At 40.1% G+C, this 16746-nt stretch overlaps 1 protein-coding gene across 32 annotated transcripts in view; it reads left to right on the top strand.

The window, feature by feature from the left end:
- Positions 1-16746, top strand: part of Dlg2 (discs large MAGUK scaffold protein 2) — a 1877153-nt gene that overhangs the window by 1679507 nt on the left and 180900 nt on the right. The window contains exon 1 of one of the 32 annotated variants that reach the window (XM_052714347.1): positions 404-659. The exons of the other annotated variants lie outside the window; for them this stretch is intronic. The gene's annotated coding sequence lies outside the window, so the exon portion shown is untranslated. Of the gene's footprint in view, positions 1-403; positions 660-16746 lie in introns of those variants that run through there. 32 annotated transcript variants of the gene reach the window in all.

Genomic DNA, 16746 nt, shown 5'->3' with positions numbered 1-16746 from the left:
TCCAAGTTCAGCAAGCACCGAAAGTTCCTTAGCCTCTGTGATCTTTGGCATTTGGTGGTTCTGAAGCCTTCCAAGTCACTGAGAGATTCATCAGAGTGGAAGTATTTAGTGCACCACGACACACTATGCCAAAGCAGGGCTGGGTCTTTCCAGAGCTATTCTGAAGATTAACCCCCAATAGCACAGTTCTCTGTGTATGTGTGCCCTGATGCAGGGGCTTTTCTCTACATGTCACTGTTTCTGCCTTCTCCCCACTGCTCTGGGTGGATCCACCTTAACAAGGTATAGGGGAACACAAGCAGAGAATGAGAGTGCAGTATGGATGGTGGGAAAGCATCTCATTGGTTAGCACTGGTACATCCCAAACACCAATTACTGTCACTGCCTCTGAAGCGGTTATGTTCTTCAGGATGAGTTGCAAGGAAATATATGTCCCCAGCCAGCGAGGATGCTGCATGGTCACCCCCTGTGATGCAAAATATGAGCGTCTAGGAGGGGCTGTTTTATAATTCATCAGGTTCTGCTAGTGAGTTCTGTCCGAGTCTTAGTTATCAAGGCAAGTGTGAACCGGACAGGAGACAGGAGAATCTGGCACCAAGGAAACAGAGAAGCTGCTTTCGGTGCCTCCTCCCTGCTTTGTTCCCTAATTTTGTGCTCCGGTAAGTTCCCTGGCTTGACAGCCAATTGTTGTTGTTGAGTAAGATCGGCAAATGTATCTGTAGCTTGGAATATGCACTTGCTTTCAGAAGTCTGTGTGTCAGTGTTTGGGCTTCTCACAGATTCCACAATTTTCCTTTAATGAGCAAAATAGCTTAAAAGATGAAACAGAACCCGAGGAATCAATTATTCACCTTGATCCTTGGAAGGCTGCTCTCCGTGGTTGCTAAAGTTTCTCTCAGCTTTCATTCTGTCAGTTTCGTTTGTTGGGTGAGCTTTGAAAAGAACAAGTCTCTTTGTCATGAAATTGTTTTTCTTAGCTGCCAAAACGAGGTATGTGCAGGGCGGTTTATCCATCCCCACCCCCCAACTGACTCTCCCCAGCGATCCGTAAATCTTACAACAGACCGTTTGCCTGGTTACCAGCTCCGACCCAGCTGAACCTGTGCAAGGCAAGATTCAAATTGCAATCTTTTGTGTGAACAGAGCCGAGGGGCTGTGAATAATCAGCATTGTAGAGATGATTGTAAAACGCAGTATGGTGGTGGTCTCTGCATTTTGCTAGGCTGGGATCAGAAGCTGATGCGATGTGCATCTGCTGTGCCTGTTGATGATGGGGAGAGAAAGAGCCCTGTATGATTCCCGCAGGACAGACAGCTGCGGAAGACATGCCCGGGAACTGTGTAACTTGTGGCTGTTTGCTTGAGTTTCCTATTCCCATTAACAACTACCTGAAGCTGTATTGTGGCTCTCTGGATGTTTTCTGGATCCAGGTTCCAGGTCCTGGCTGCGCAGAATGTGTGCTAACTCCTGGTCTTGAACTGTACTCTATCATTTCCTCACAAGAGCTTTCTTTCCACACTCCTTTCTGCCGTGTTGTTTTGCCTCTGCCCAAATCTCTTGGAAACCAACAGCTTGATGGACTTTTTTTTTTTTTTTGAGAAGCAGATTTAACTGTGGTGTCATGTGGCATATTATATATGGAGAGGAATAGCAAGGATATTTTCTCGAGTGTGTCAAGTGTGCCTGGCTTGTTGATGTTCGCTTTCTTTCACCTACAAGAAGCTACTGTCTTCTGATCCCTAATTGTCTGGGCAAAGTGTTTACTTTATACATTTAATGCACTCTCTCTTTCTAGGTAGACTGTAGTGCCGACAGAATTACTCTTTATCCTCAAGGAGGGCAATTTGCTTTAGCATCTCTCTGAAAAGAAAATGCATACCTTTTTATTTCATCAGGAAACATGGCTTCTTAGCTTTTCCCTGCTTTCCCCTAATAAATGTTTTGGTCATTGGAACCATCACACTGCCCATAAAGTTGTGTCTCCTCTCCCAGGAGTCTTTCTGACTGCTCCGAAAGACTTGGAAAATTTGGGATTACAGAATATAATTTTTTTCCTCAAACACATTTCTCTCCCATACTTTTTCTTCCACAAATAGGCTTTCTATATTTTTCCATTTCTCTGAATAAGTTCCACTTAAAGAGCAGAGAGGCGATGTGTTGTTGTTGGCACTTAGGGTGTGTAAGCTGAGACTTGGTTTCTAATCTACAAACGGGTGTCCCAGGAGGGGTCTGTAAAATATCTGTGTTCAGCTCAAAGCCCCTGGGCTTTAAAAGTAATGATTCAGGTAGGAAATTCAGAAAATCACTGCAGATATAAATGAACATCTGTGCTTAATGGTGCAGCCAGCCCATGACATTTTATAAAGCTCGGGACACATGGCTGAAGGTTCCTAAAAGTGTGAGTCTACATTACTGCCAAGAAAAATATAGTTATGAAGTACCCCTGAGATATGTATTATACATTGAGTTTTATTGTGACACATTAAAAAAAATCACACGCCAGAATCCAGACTTTATTATGCAGCAGTATCTGGGTTTCAATTCATATGGCTTCACAGAGAAACGAACCAATGTGCCAATCTCAGGAAAATGAGTTCCTTCTCATCTATGTGGTGATGGTTTTTCCATCTTTTCCACCCACAAAAGATGAGCTCTATTTATAAAAACAAAAGACAATTTAGCATGAGTTATTCACAATTACATTTATAGCAAGAGGGGCTGGGATGCAGCTTAGTCAGTAGAGAGCTTGCTTAGCATCCCCTGGATTTGATCACCAGTACAGCACAAACCCGGCATGGTGGAACACACCTGTAACCCCAACAACTGGGAGCTGGAGGCAGGGGGATATCCTTTGCTGTGTAGCAGGTTGAAGGTCAGCCTGAGCTATACGAGACCCTGTCTCAGAGGGCTGGGGTTAATGCAAGACACAAACTGTGACAAGAACATGCTGAGAAGACACACAGACAAATCATGTGTCTCAAACAATTTGTCATGAAATTGTTTTTCTTAGCTGTCAAAACAAGGTATGTACATCTCCACTCCCCAACTGATTAAAAGCCAAAGCAGCAAACACGAATTTGAATTTTGCTTTTGCGACATACAGAATTTCCTTTTAGAAGATGGGATAAAGGGGGGGAAAGGGGAGCAGGGTGCATATGGAAAAAGAGAAGTCAGTCTCCTACTGAGTGTTAATGGTGTCTGTCTCACTCCCCTTATCTGTACAATGGGGCAGGAGAAAGGCGGGAGTATTAAGCCAAGTAGATGATGTATGATAAGCACAGAGCACAGTGTTTGGCACAAAGGGGGCACCCAGTAAAAGGTAGTCATAATTTTCATAAATTATGTTTGATAGATATCATTAACTTATTGTGATAGACATAAATTGTGGAAGAAATATACACAGTAGACAGGGAAATCATGACCACTTTGTGACTTGAAAGATTTATTTCTGATAGCTTAATAATTTGTTTTACTTTCTACTTTAAAAACTTAGTAAAGTTGATTATTACATTTCAGCTCACTTTTAACTAATTTCTAGAATGGTACCCAAATCCTCGTGCAATCATTCAAAGAATAAATTTCGTTTGGAGAAGGAAGCATGGGAATAGACTGACGCCAAATAACATATCATAGCTCTTTAGCGTATCTGCCAAATAACAATTAGGCCACAGCTCCAGCTCTACCATTGCGTTAAAACCCCAGGTTGGAAGAGTCATGTAATTTATGATGGCTCAGCCACTTTGCTGATGTTTCCTGTGCAGTTTCTCCTTTACTAATCTGCACAGCCCTACCTGGAGACTGTATTTTGATTCTTTTATCAAGTGATGAAATGAAATTAGAGATAGGTTCATCCAAATATTGCTAAATTGATGAGTTTAATGTAACATATGACATTCCTCAGATTTAGACACACACCTTGCTGATTCCAGAATCTACATTGTAGCCTCTACTATAGATTTACTTGATAGACTTGGCCAAGTTTTGCATGGCTTCATTTTTGGATCTTGGTCTTATAGCTTTAACTTTTTTTTTTTAATCTGAATATTTAATTCCTATCAGAGTTTGGGAGTTGATTTTAAAAACTGAGGTTTGGAAATTTGTTTACTCTCATTTGGGGAGGGGGTTCCTTACCAATTAAGGTAATATTTTCTTAAACCATCTTTGCTGTCTTGACCAAAGTATAAATGGAATAAACTATAAATTTATCAAAACTCAGGGAAGAAGATAAAAGCTGCCCAGCAGTACATCTGTTTGACCATGGCAGGCTTTCCTTGTGCCCCTGAATTTAGCAACATCTGTGGGCCAAGAGGATGGTCTCGCTCAGAAGAGTTCCTTTTCTAGAAGCCTCATTAGGGTAACCAGGACTCCATCATTTCTTCTGCACATGTTTGTGTAGCCAGTTCTCAAGAGTGTTGAGAGGAAACAAGCAGATTCCCATGCAGGTAGAACATGGAGCAAGGAGAGTAGGGTATCGTTGAGCCTAGTTTGGATGCATGACCTGGGATGTCCTTTTGTATGGAACCAAATTTTGTCATACAGGGAGGAACCGTAAGAGAGAAAAGAAGCTGGCCCAGGAAGAGGCTCCATTTATGATGCCATCTTGTGTCCCCCAAAAAATTCTGGGACAACCCTGCCTTGAGTTGCAGAATACTCACTTATATTTCAGAGCAATAAGCCTAATATTCCAGTGGGTTGGTTTTATTGAGGCTTCTGTTTGGTTTTGCTTTGGACTTTTCCCCATTAAGTGAAAAAACAATCAGTTGAATAAGAAAGGAGTGTAAAAATGTCAGACTAAAAGCTTTTAAAGTACCACTCTGGAACTGACAACAGTTTGATCCATCAAGGATAAGCATTGCTGTTCTTTACATCCAGAGACATCGATTTACTTTGGCAGGCAATTTGGGAACCAACGGGATTAAAAAGAAAAAAAACCCTTTGCCGTTTATCATTTATGCCATTGGGAAACATGATTGCTTGGAGGATTATGGTGAATTCCAGGTGTGTTTTCTGTACCTCTAGTTTAAAGTTGTGGTTTTTAACCTGTGGGGCTGGATTCAACTAGAAGCTGCCGGAAGGAGTCTTACCTTACAAGCTGGCATGAAAGCAGCCACAGAATCCATGGCTCAGGGTGGCCTGAATGGCTATTATTGCAGCTCCTCCTTTTCGGTATTTCACTCTCCTAATACCTCCTTTTCATCTTGTGTCATGTTTGAAACAAAGCCCCGCCTGGGGGAATGAGCAGTTAGGAGTTCCAGGCAGCAGATCTCTGTAATTATTAAAAATTTGGAGCTTTGTGAGTTTTTTTAAAAACGCAGTGAGAATTATCATATGATTAGCAAGTGATTTTTACTCTTATTTCTGTAGTTGTTACTTTTATTTTCACAAGGTTTTCAAGATGGAAAGATAGGATATGTCTTAGGAAAAATTTCCTGTGACCAAACCTTGTTTTTCTTTTGCTAAAAGTAAATATCAGAATTCCTTTTTCTCTATGCTATTGACAAAAAAAGTCAATGTTATAACTTATATCCATGCACTATTTATTCTTCATCCCTATGTGAGTATATGTATAGTGAATACTTAGTATATAGCATATCTAGATGAAGATGTTGACTTAGTCTGAAACAGAGAAATAAAATGATGACTCTGATGACTAATGTTGTATACACTAAATTTCTTTTTCTTAGAAGAGATAGTGATAAGGATGGACATGGAAATGAAGAAATAAAGATAAAATAGGCCATGTCAGTTCTACATTGATGGCTCTTATTAGAGCAAATGTTGAATGGCAGTCTGCTGCTTATCTTTACTATCTCTTTATGCTTTATGTGTCATTTAAACTTTGATAACATGTATTACTTATGGACTTAGGGAAGGGGAGGAAAAGCAGATTAAATGGGTTTGAGAAGTGAGAAATGCCATATTGAGAAGAACACTGGAAGAGGAGCCAGGTCGAGTGTCACAAATGTGCAGAATAATTGATAAAGAAATGTATTCTGACCTGAATGAAGCAGATCGGTTTATTTCATGTATTGTTTATTAAATATGAACTAAGTGCGAGGGGATCTGTTAGGTGACAATATTGCAAAGCTGGAAAAATGGATCCTCGAATGCAAAAACCTTGTGATTTGAGAGCTGAACGGCTGTGTGAGCCTGTGATTCTGTGTGAGATTCACATCCTGCCATGACGGGAGCAGATCAAGTTGCTTTCTGTTGCAGCGAACAAAAACCGTGACTCAAACTGACTTGCTCAATAAAGGGAATATTGGTGGTTGTGACTTAAAAGTACAACAGTCAATGCATGTTCAAGAGGTCATATTCTATGGCTCAAGACTCCTGTTTCTTCTGGTTTTGCTATGTTGCTGATCTTGCTCCATCCCAAGACTGACTGCCTTACCTTGATAGCTCTAGGATTTTTCCAAGGAATCCCAGACAGCTTGCTTACATAGTCATATCCAGCCTGAAAGAAATCCTGGCAATGGTCCCTAGAATTCACTTTGAATGGGCTGGTTTGTGTCTGTTCTGAACACGAGGCCAAATCATTTGCCTCATTCTGAAACTCAGAATAAAGATAGCCTTCCTAGGACTTTAGAAGTCTCTAAATAATGTTTGTTAGCTGTTGTTACTTAGGGTTAATGAGGATGACAGAGGCTGTCTATAGCGTCCAATGCATCCACAACTCGTAAAATGCATAACATGTAATGGACAAATGTCCACTAGAATCAGGACATAGAATAATATACTGAAGGCCAACCATATCATATGACGGTAAATGTCTTTAAATTGACATCCAGGATGGTAGAGGCTTGTCAGAGAGCCCCTAGGGGGCCCCCAGAGAGCCAAAGGGAGGGCGAAGGTGTAGCTTGGTGGCAGGGTGCTTGCCTAGCAGACACAAGCCTCCAGGTTTGATTCCCCAGGAATGAAAATTTAAATAAAAGAAAAAGAAAGGTTTCAAGGCACAGAATAAAATCTCTTTGAATTCACAGGTAGCAGCCAGGTAGCTGTTCCCTTACTCTGGCACTATTACAAGAGTCACCAGCGAGAAGCCATCTGTCCTGAAATGTAATGAACAGAAAACCTAAAGTATCAGCTTCTCCAAAACCGGCTGTTTGATTATACCACAGACAAATACTCTCGTTTTCATTCTTCCTTTTTTCTTTCCAGTATAAATACACATTTGGATTCCATTCATTGTGAGCCTTAACATTTTTGTTGTTGTTGTTTCAAGGTTCCAAGTGATAGCATCGTAGGGCTGACCCAAATCATCTTCATCAACAGTTTTCCTTCTAATGAAACCTGCAGACAGACTGTTACTAACCCATACAGTACCTCAAATTCACTTGGATTTTGATGTCATGAAACTCATGATGTTAAAATGCTGCAGTGGGAATACTCTTGAGTAGATATACTTGCCTGGTCACTCACGTAGTGTCCATCCCATTGAGAATGACATATAGCAGAGTGAAATGTTTTTATCAGTGCAAATGTTCCGTCAGAAAGCCGATTTCACTGTGATCTCTGTGGTATGCACAGTTCATGTAATTCCTAAGTTCTGCTTTTGACAGTACTCATCTTTTCTTTCCATTGAGTAAATAAATTTACTTTGTTGATAAAGTTGTTCTAAGTGGTAACAGTTTCTGCCCCAAACTGCTGATTCCAAATTCCGTTAGCTGCCTTCTGGTCATTTTGCAAGTTTCATTTCACAGAAGAGGAAGCTGTAAGGCTGTTGTTTGCTTTCTGCAGGAATCATCTCCATATCATTCATGGTCTGCTGGCTTGATGAAGCATTCCTCACTGCTGCAGCTTGTCTTGGTGCTGGCAGTCCACCTACCTGGTGTCCATGCTTCTAAAAACTCCTTTCTCTATCTAGCCTCTTCACAGAGAACACTTAGAAATGGCAAGAAACAAAACCAAAGGATCAATCTTCTTGCCATTTGCTCCTGGCATAGTAAATTTGTTTAGAAAACCCATAGGCAGGTGCAGATAACCAGTCCCCATCATGCTGTATCGGCAATGAACCTAAAACTTAGAGGATTACATGACCATGTGGACAGTGCTCTCTGGGATACTGGCTGCTGCTTTTCAGGTTAGCTCACAAGTAAAGACTAAAATGCAGTATTGTGGAAGGTGATAGATAATATTCATTTGAAAGCGCAACCCGTCGACTAAGCGTTCAAAGGCCTGTACTGATCCCACCGCATTGCCTTGCTTCCCTGTATTATAAACCAGATAAAAACTTCTTTGTTGTCTTCTAGAGCCTTCTTAAACAAGTCGAGAGACAGCCACTTAAACTGTTTCTTGGCTGAATTTCTTACCTCTGCTAAGTAAGTACTGTGAGTGCTTAAAAATGGGGGGGGGGCAGTGATATTCCAGCAGTGTATAGTGCTTCTGGTTCTTAAAATAGTAAAGTACCACACACCTCACTTGATAATAGCTTCTAAGTAGAGCCCCCTGAGTGCCCCTTTCCCAGCTACTTCAGACACCCTAGCCCTAGGATTTGTACACATCTCTATAGTTAAGAACTGAAATGTTAATGCAGGGTCCCACTGATTATTAAACACAGTGGCATAAATTTTGTGTAAGTCTGCCTTATGCTTCAAGAAGTATAATTGTAATTGAGTATGATAATAACAACATTCAGATGTGGAAATAATTTATAATTAAATATTAAGATGCTTTAAAAATCATTTACTTATTTGCATGAGTGCATGTGCAAGAGGGTATACATATTCATGTGGCTGTGGGTGCCTGTGTGTGCAGGCTGGGGGCTGACATTAGGTGTTTTTTCTGATTGCTCTTCACCTTCTTGATTGAGACAGAGTCTCTCTCTCCATTGCAGCCAGTTTGGCTGTATGGACCTCTACCTTGTAACTTGATCTGTGGATGTGGATCCTCTATTTCCTCCTGCTTAGTGTTGGGATTACAGGCAGGCCACCACAGTGTGGCTTTGGGGGATCTCAGCTCTGATATTTATGCTTGCAGAGCCAACATTTTATCCTTTAATCCATTCCCTCTCCATTGCTGGCCCCTGTATGGTTTTTTTGTTTGTGTTTTTAAGATGATAAGGCAGCTGTTATTTGAGATTTCCTGGAAGGATTTGCTAAGAAATGGATACCATAGGAGTAATGAGCAGTGCCAGACTTTGCAGTTTCTACTCACTTGACAGATAATAATGAAATTTCTAATTGAGATATATATGTATCGAGAGAGAGAGAGAGAGAGACAGAGAGAGAGAGAGAGAGAGAGAGAGAGAGAGAGAGAGAGAGAGAGAGAGAAGGAGATCAGAGGACAACTCGGGGTAGTCAATTTACTCCTTCCATGTAGGTCCCAAGTATTGAATTTAGGTCATCAAACTTGATGGCAGGCACCTTTACCCACCAAGCCATCTCAATGGCCCAAATTTTCTAAGTTTATTGTTTGTTACTTTATACAAAGCACTTGACATACAGCATCACTTGCTTCTCAAAGCAGCAGGATATGAATAAAAGAGAAAATGATACTTGATCATAGCTAGAAAGTTCCAGGACAACCCACATGTTATCTACCACTTCCTAGTGTAAACACCACATGTACTAGGTACTAGCATAGTGACTACGAGAATGTATTGTTCAACTTGTATTGACTAATAGCAAACTCTAAAATATTGGTGTCTCTTCTTATTATAATAATTTATTGAATGAGAGCTAGTGGGCCTTCAACAATCAAGACCATCATTTTAAAACATGACTGGATAATGTTTTTATGTTTTATAACTCAGTTGCCTCACTGTGATATGGAATACAAGCTAAACTGATTACAATTTGATTATGGAATCTTCCAATATTAGTCTTTGCCTGACCATTGCATAATACAGTATTTTACAAAAAGGAATAGAATACACAGCCCATAAATATTCTCCCTTCCTATCTTTAAATGAAAATGGGGGGGGGGAACCAAGATTATTTCTTAATGATTCTACAGAAAATGGAACTTTCCAGCTGTCCTTCCAGGTCATGCCTAGAATAACATGTGCTTGCCATGATTAAAGACTATAGGAAAAATGCTGTGAGGAATACAGGAAGAAGCTCTTTTCCTACTAAAATCCCTCCCTGAACTTTCTTGAAAGCAGCAGAGGATTGATTTCATTCATCTTTGTGTGCCCAGCATCTTCAGATCCCCACCCAACTCATCCTTTAAAACTCTGAAAAATAGCAAAGGGAATAGAGATACAAAGGAGAAATTTAAAATACAAATTAACTAATTGTAAGGAATGAACCTGACTAGTTCAAGTTAGACAAATACACGAAAATACAACTAGAGGTCTTAGACCAACTTCTGTGATATTTTTGATGTGATGTTGGATTGTAGTTTTGCTGAAAACAAGCCACTTAGTTCTTAGACATGCACACTGACATTTGTGGATAAAGTCCTTAGTCTCAAAAAATCGTGAGAGGGGAAGTGAGTAGGGCTAAAAATGAGATAAGAAATAAATGTGGAAGTATTGTTCATCTGCGGATTGGCTTTTCTTCCTGGAGGCAGCCTTCTTGCCTTCCTCCCTCACAGCTGAGCAATTCTTATATCCCACACACTTGGGGCCCATTTTTGTAGCCAAGTGTTATTTTGTTTGCTTTGCTTTGGTTTTTCAAGATAGGGTTTCTCTGTGTTGTATTGTCCTGGCTGTCCTAGAACTTACTCTGTAGACCAGGCTAGCATTGAACTCACAGAGCTCTGCCTGCCTCTGCCTCCCAAGTGCTGGGATTAAAGGTGTGAGCCACCAGGCCTGGCTGTTGGCCTCTTTTTGTAACTGTCCCTACCTCAATCTTTTATTTATCTGGTTTTTGTGGATCCTGTTGACCAAGGGAGCTCCTTGCAATGGGCAGAGATTTCTTTCATGGCCCTCTTATTGGCTAGTTTCATGGGGCTTGGTATGTTGGGCAGAAGACTGAACAGATAAAGGAGTGGATACAGACTCCCACACTCCATGTCAGGTTGTGAAATCTAGAAGAGCAGGAGGAACAGAATAGCACACTCATGGTGAGAGGCGTGGTCAACACCCACAAAAGTCTTCAACAGGACAAAATCTGACAAAATTTATTTGATCCAATTTTTAGGTGACAGAGGAACTTGCAGAAATGAGGACCTCAAGACACAAGGAAGGCTGAATATGTTCATGCTTGTGAAGAATGAGCAGTCAGCCACTAGAAAGGTGTTTATAGAAAAAGGTCTAAACTAATACCCTGGGTTTGGGGAGGTGTCTCCATGTGGTATTCCTCTCTGCCAGGTAGGACTTGTTGGGAACAGAGGCTTCAGGATAAAGGGAAAGTATGACCTCTGAAGCCGTTACAGCTGCCTGTGGGGAGAAATTATAGTTTTCGTGATCATGTAGAGAAGAGGGATTCTGGGGTTTTCTTTTTTCAAAGGAGGAAGAAGGTGTAGAGTAGGAAAAGGTCAGTGAGACTTTTTTTTTTTAATTCTCATTTAGTTCAAACTCAGCATGCTAGATTGCCAGACTTTGTGTGTGCATTGTTTTCTGGGCCTCCCGTGATTCAAGCCATGGGTTCTAACCTTTGAGTTTTTTTCTCTACTTGCATTTAATTCTGAAGAACCAAATATCAGTTTATGTTCCATATACAAAACATTTGCTCACAACAGAAAGCTGCAACCTGCAGTAGCCTGACTGAAACTAAATGACTCACACATGTGTGTTTAATGGTCTCTGGTATGCCACATGGGAGGCTATGTTTTTAATTACCATAAGATACCATTGTTTAAAACTCATTGAGTTATCACAGAGTTAAGGAAAATACAAAAACATTTTCCTTATGCTTCAAAGTATCCTTAAATTATAATAGATTAAAGAAATAAAATATTCCTGAGAGTAGATTTTGTGTTCTCACAACACATTAGTATTGAGATAGCTGTATGATAACTAGCTTGATGTAGCCATTCCACCATGAATGTACATGTCAAAACTTTTAGAGATCACAAATTAAAATAGTATTATTTTAATCCCAACATCTAGGAGGCAGATACAGGTGATTTATGAGTCCAGCCTGATCTACATAGCAAGTACTGAGTTCAAGGTCAGACAGGGCTACATAGTGAGACTTGGTAGGTAGGTAGGTAGGTTGCTAGGTAGGTACGTAGGTTAGTCCATTATCTTCATGGCATGGTGGAGTGTGTGGTGGAAGGCAGGCAGTCATGGTGCTGGAGAAACAGCTGAGAGTTGTAGCCTAATCCATAGTCAGAGAGAGAGAAAGAGAGAGAAGGAGAGAGAGGAGAGAGAGAAAGGACTGACTGGACCTGGGGTGGGCTTTTGAAACATCACTTCTTCAACAAAGGCACACCTACTCTAACAAGGTCACACCTCCTAATCCTTCCCAAACAAGTTCCTTTACCTGGGAACCAATTATACATATGAGCCTAGAGGTTCATTCAGATCACCTTAGTAGTTCCCTTGCTATAGTTTTAGGAACATTTTTTTTTTATCCTTTGTAGGTATTTATGTTGTACCACTAGCAATTGAATAATTAATACTAGTGGAGGCTTTGCAGAATGATTCAGCCATTGTTCTTGCTTCTGATACAAAACTATGCTGAAGATCTCAAGTCAAACAAAAGTCAGCCTCTGTTTACTATTTGGAGAAGCTTTTAATCAAGTACTTCATGACAACATATACTATTGAAAAGGATAGTTTTCTTATATTTCTAAGTCATTTGTCAAAAAATATTTAGCCTGTATGTTTTTTGTTGTTGTTGTTGTTGTGTGTGCATGTGCACATGCAGGCACTCGTGTTGGTGTGTAAATGTTCATGTATGTGATCATTTGCAAACATGCTTGTGGAGACCTGAGGTTGACTTTGGGTGTCCTCCTCAATCCTTCTTCATCTTGTATATTGAGACATGGTCTCTCACTGAATCCAGAGGTGGCCATTTCAGCTAGTCTGGCAAGCCAGCCCACTCCAACAAGGTTCTGTTTCCATTCCACATGTACTGGGATTACAAATAACTGGCCACATCTACTGAGCTTTCAGTACACTCTAGGGATTCAAAAACTACGATTTTCACAATTGCTTAGCCATACTTTACCCATTGAGTCACCTCTCCATTCCAGCCGTGTGTTTTAACAGTACAGAAGAATCTGTCTATTCTTCAGAACTCTTAGTCACTGACTTGGGAATAATCAAGCAAGATGAGTTCATAAATACACACATAAGATCCCCTAGAGAACCTGCTTCACAGACCAGATTGAATTTTCTATTTTTTAATGAAATTTCTTCATCTATGAAAATGTAATAAATTTCCTTAACATCCTAGAATTTCATGAGATGTGCCTGTGATCAAGCCCAAAGGGATTTGGTTCTTTCCATGGTGTAGATGCAATTCCTGATATTGAATTGCAGATGTAGGCTATGTATACCAAGACTTATTATGGTGCCCAGTAAGTATGATTTCCCCAGATGAAGCTTTCATTGGTGTGGTATGTTTTTATTTCTGTACGTTCAGAGCCTAGCTCTGAGTGTGTGCTTAGTGTGTGTCTGCTGACCTCTCTAAGCTCATCTACCGTCTTCTATGAGCTTTATGGCTCAGAACCACAAACATCCAATTTATCTGTGATGTGCAAAGCAAGTCCAGAGATGATCAAAACACAGTGACTGCAGAATCATCTACAGAGTCTGGCAAGATTGCTGGGGAGTGTAGATGTTAATCAGATGCCTGTTTACCCTCAGCTTCAATGGAGCTCGTTGAACTGTTCACAGTTCCTTGTGTTACCAGGATAACCTCCTTCCACTAGATAAATGGGTTGACCACACCTATCAAAGTGCACAGCATGGCCCTGAAAAGAAAGAAAACAAAGAATATACAGTAGAGCTGTAAGATTATTTTTTTCAGGGTACTGTTATTATTATTGTTGTTGGGGGGGTTGTATTGTTAGGCTCTTGGGGGGAGTGTTTGTTTGTTTTAGACTGTCTCTTCATGTAGCCCAACTGTCTTAGAACTCAATATATACATAATTGTTGCACGAATCCTAAATGGTCTTATAATAAAAACTTGGAGCCAGATCTCTAGGTGAAAGCTGAAAGATTAGAGAAGCAGAGCAAGCAAGCCATAGCTACCACCTCTTACCTCACCAACTCCTCAGCCTGACAGAGCCTCTGCATGACAGTGAATTCCTGTCCCCTCCTGCCTCACATTCCTTTCTCTGCCCAGCCATATCATTTCCTGTTTCAAACTTCCTAGTGTTGGGATAAAAAGTGTGTGATCCCAAGTCCTGGAATTAAAGGTGTGTGCCACCACTGCCTGGCTCCATTTCTTTTTTAAACTGGATTAATCTTGTGTAGCCCAGTGTGGCCTTGAATTTATAGAGATCTGGATGGATCTCTGCCTCCCAAGGATTAGGATTAAGGGTGTGTTATACCTCTGGCTGACCTCTGTGGCTAACTCTGTGGCTGGCTCTGTCCTCTGATCTTCAGGCAAGCTTTATTTCTTAGATTACAAATATATCAGCACACATAATGCTGGCCTTGAATTCACAGAAACTCCCCTACCTCTGCCTCTTTTGGGCTAGGGTTGAAGGCCTTTAAGTTCTTATTGGTTGGTTTTGTTTGTTTGTTTCTTAATCAAGTAGATGAAGTTATTTTCACCATTTAGACCAAGACTTGGTTTTCAGTTCACTTTCCCTGCTAAGCCATACGTTTTCCACCAGTTTGCTATAATGAAGTCCATATTTGCAAGTATCTCTGCATTCAGCATTCAGTTATTCAAAGAATATTCACTTCTTTGTACTTAGCACCATTTGTGGTATGGGATTCTGTGACAGCTGCTGACTTTGGTATTAATTGTTTTGTTCCTATATTTTCAGCATTGGAAAGTTGTCTATCCCTTTCCTGTTTAGGTTATAGATATCATTGGAGGGCATCCACCTATATTGAGATAGAAAAAAATCATACAGAAGAAGCCAATGCAAAAAGTCTTCAACTTGAAAAATGTAAGGCATAATATTAGGCATAATATTGTTTTTCATTAAGTAGAATCTAAGTTTGAAGGGCTATGGAACCATTCTGCTTATGAACAGATTGCTTCTTTTATGAGTTCTAATTGTATGGTGTAGCAAATGACCATGTATATAAAAATTAGTATAGAATATACAAGGACATCATGGCGTAAAGTGTTTCCTTATAGGTTTTCTAGTTAAAGAATAACCAGTACCAGTTTTATTCACTTGTGGCCCTTTGAATTGAAATTTTGTTGCTAATGGCAAGCATATTATTCTGTGGTAAGTTAGCAAACATGAGTAACTTGGGTGAGTTGGGTAAAGAGAAGGGGCCTGTGGGACAAAGGAGCATGCCTGTTTACATATCACTATCTTGCAAGACCTAACCCAATTAGGGTATAGTAGGCATTCAGTGAATGAAGTGATTAATACAAGTTTAGGACTGGGAAAATGTTGTAATCATGCACGTTGTTGGTGCATCCTTGGCCATGAAATGAAGAAGTCTACTAAACTCATCAAACAAATTTCATCTTCTAGTTTCTCACAGAAACAAGGGATTAGGTGCTGAATGAAACTGGGTCATGGACTTTACAAGCTCACAGTCTGAAAGATAAGTGCATATTCATATTGTTTTAGCTTTACTTTATTGTAATTTACATGATATCCAATGGGTCTGAGCGCAATTATTTTAGAGTTAACAAAGTATAAGGATAATCCTGGGGGTGTGATGACTTTTGTTTAGTGAGGCCAGGGGCCACTCCACAGAATTTTAAAGAACAAAAGAGACCTCAGGTACAAGAAGCAGCCTACAATAAGCAAGCAAGCAAGCAAATACATGAATGAGTGAATGAATGAATGAATGAATAAATAAATAAATAAATAAATAAATAAATAAATAAATAAATAAATAGAGATGTGAAGCAGCAAGGTATGTTCTGGAGCCCATAAATAGGTTTTTAAAGCTTTTCATATTAAAAATATTTCTGAGAAATGGGGAAAAATAATAGGAATTTGAAGGCTCTACATTCTATTTTGCTTCAGCTAACTCCATCCGCGCTTCAATGCCTACTCCTATGACAGACACAGCCATTGCTACTCACATCAATTTTTTCATCCTTGATTATCAGCTTGAAAGCCATCATTCTGATTTGTTTTTGTTTTGTTTATTGGTTGGCTGATTTGTTTGAGATAGAGTTTACATAACTCACACTGGCTTCAGTCTCATTATGTAGCTAAAGATAACCTTGAACTTATGTTTGTCTTGTCTCAACGCCTCATGCACTGTAAGTACTGGGCACAGTACCTGCTTGTATTCAGCAGTAGATATTGAAACAAGGTGGTTGGGGCATGCAGGCCACACACCCTACCAAAGGAGAGAGAACCTGGTCCATTCTATCTCTCCACTTTATTTCCCTGGGAGATTCTGAAATGTTCAGTAGACAGGGCAGGGCCCGGACTTTCTTTTCTTCCTCCTTTTATTTCTCTACATGTCTAGTAGCAGACCTTGGTCCAATTAGAAGGAGATTAATTATCTCCAAAAATAAGACAATGAATTTTCCCCACATGGATCCTAAGATTCTTAAACAAAGCGGTGCATTTTTGGACCAATTCCTGTGCCGAGACAGGAATTTGAGGAGATAACATGGAGACCACATTTTCAGACAGATGCTAAAGACCAGGCAACTAAAGTGCAGTCTAAAAAATCTGGTTAGATGGAAATGGAAATGGAATTGCTTCCAAGGGAATCAGAAAATACATTAACATCAAGCCAGCACC

This window comes from Peromyscus californicus, unplaced genomic scaffold (genome assembly GCF_007827085.1).
Source record: "Peromyscus californicus insignis strain IS unplaced genomic scaffold, ASM782708v3 Scaffold_4__1_contigs__length_199733344, whole genome shotgun sequence".
NCBI classification, from domain to species: Eukaryota; Metazoa; Chordata; class Mammalia; order Rodentia; family Cricetidae; genus Peromyscus; species Peromyscus californicus.
Note: the sequence above shows the minus strand (reverse complement) of the source record. Positions and strands in the feature narration are given on the sequence as shown.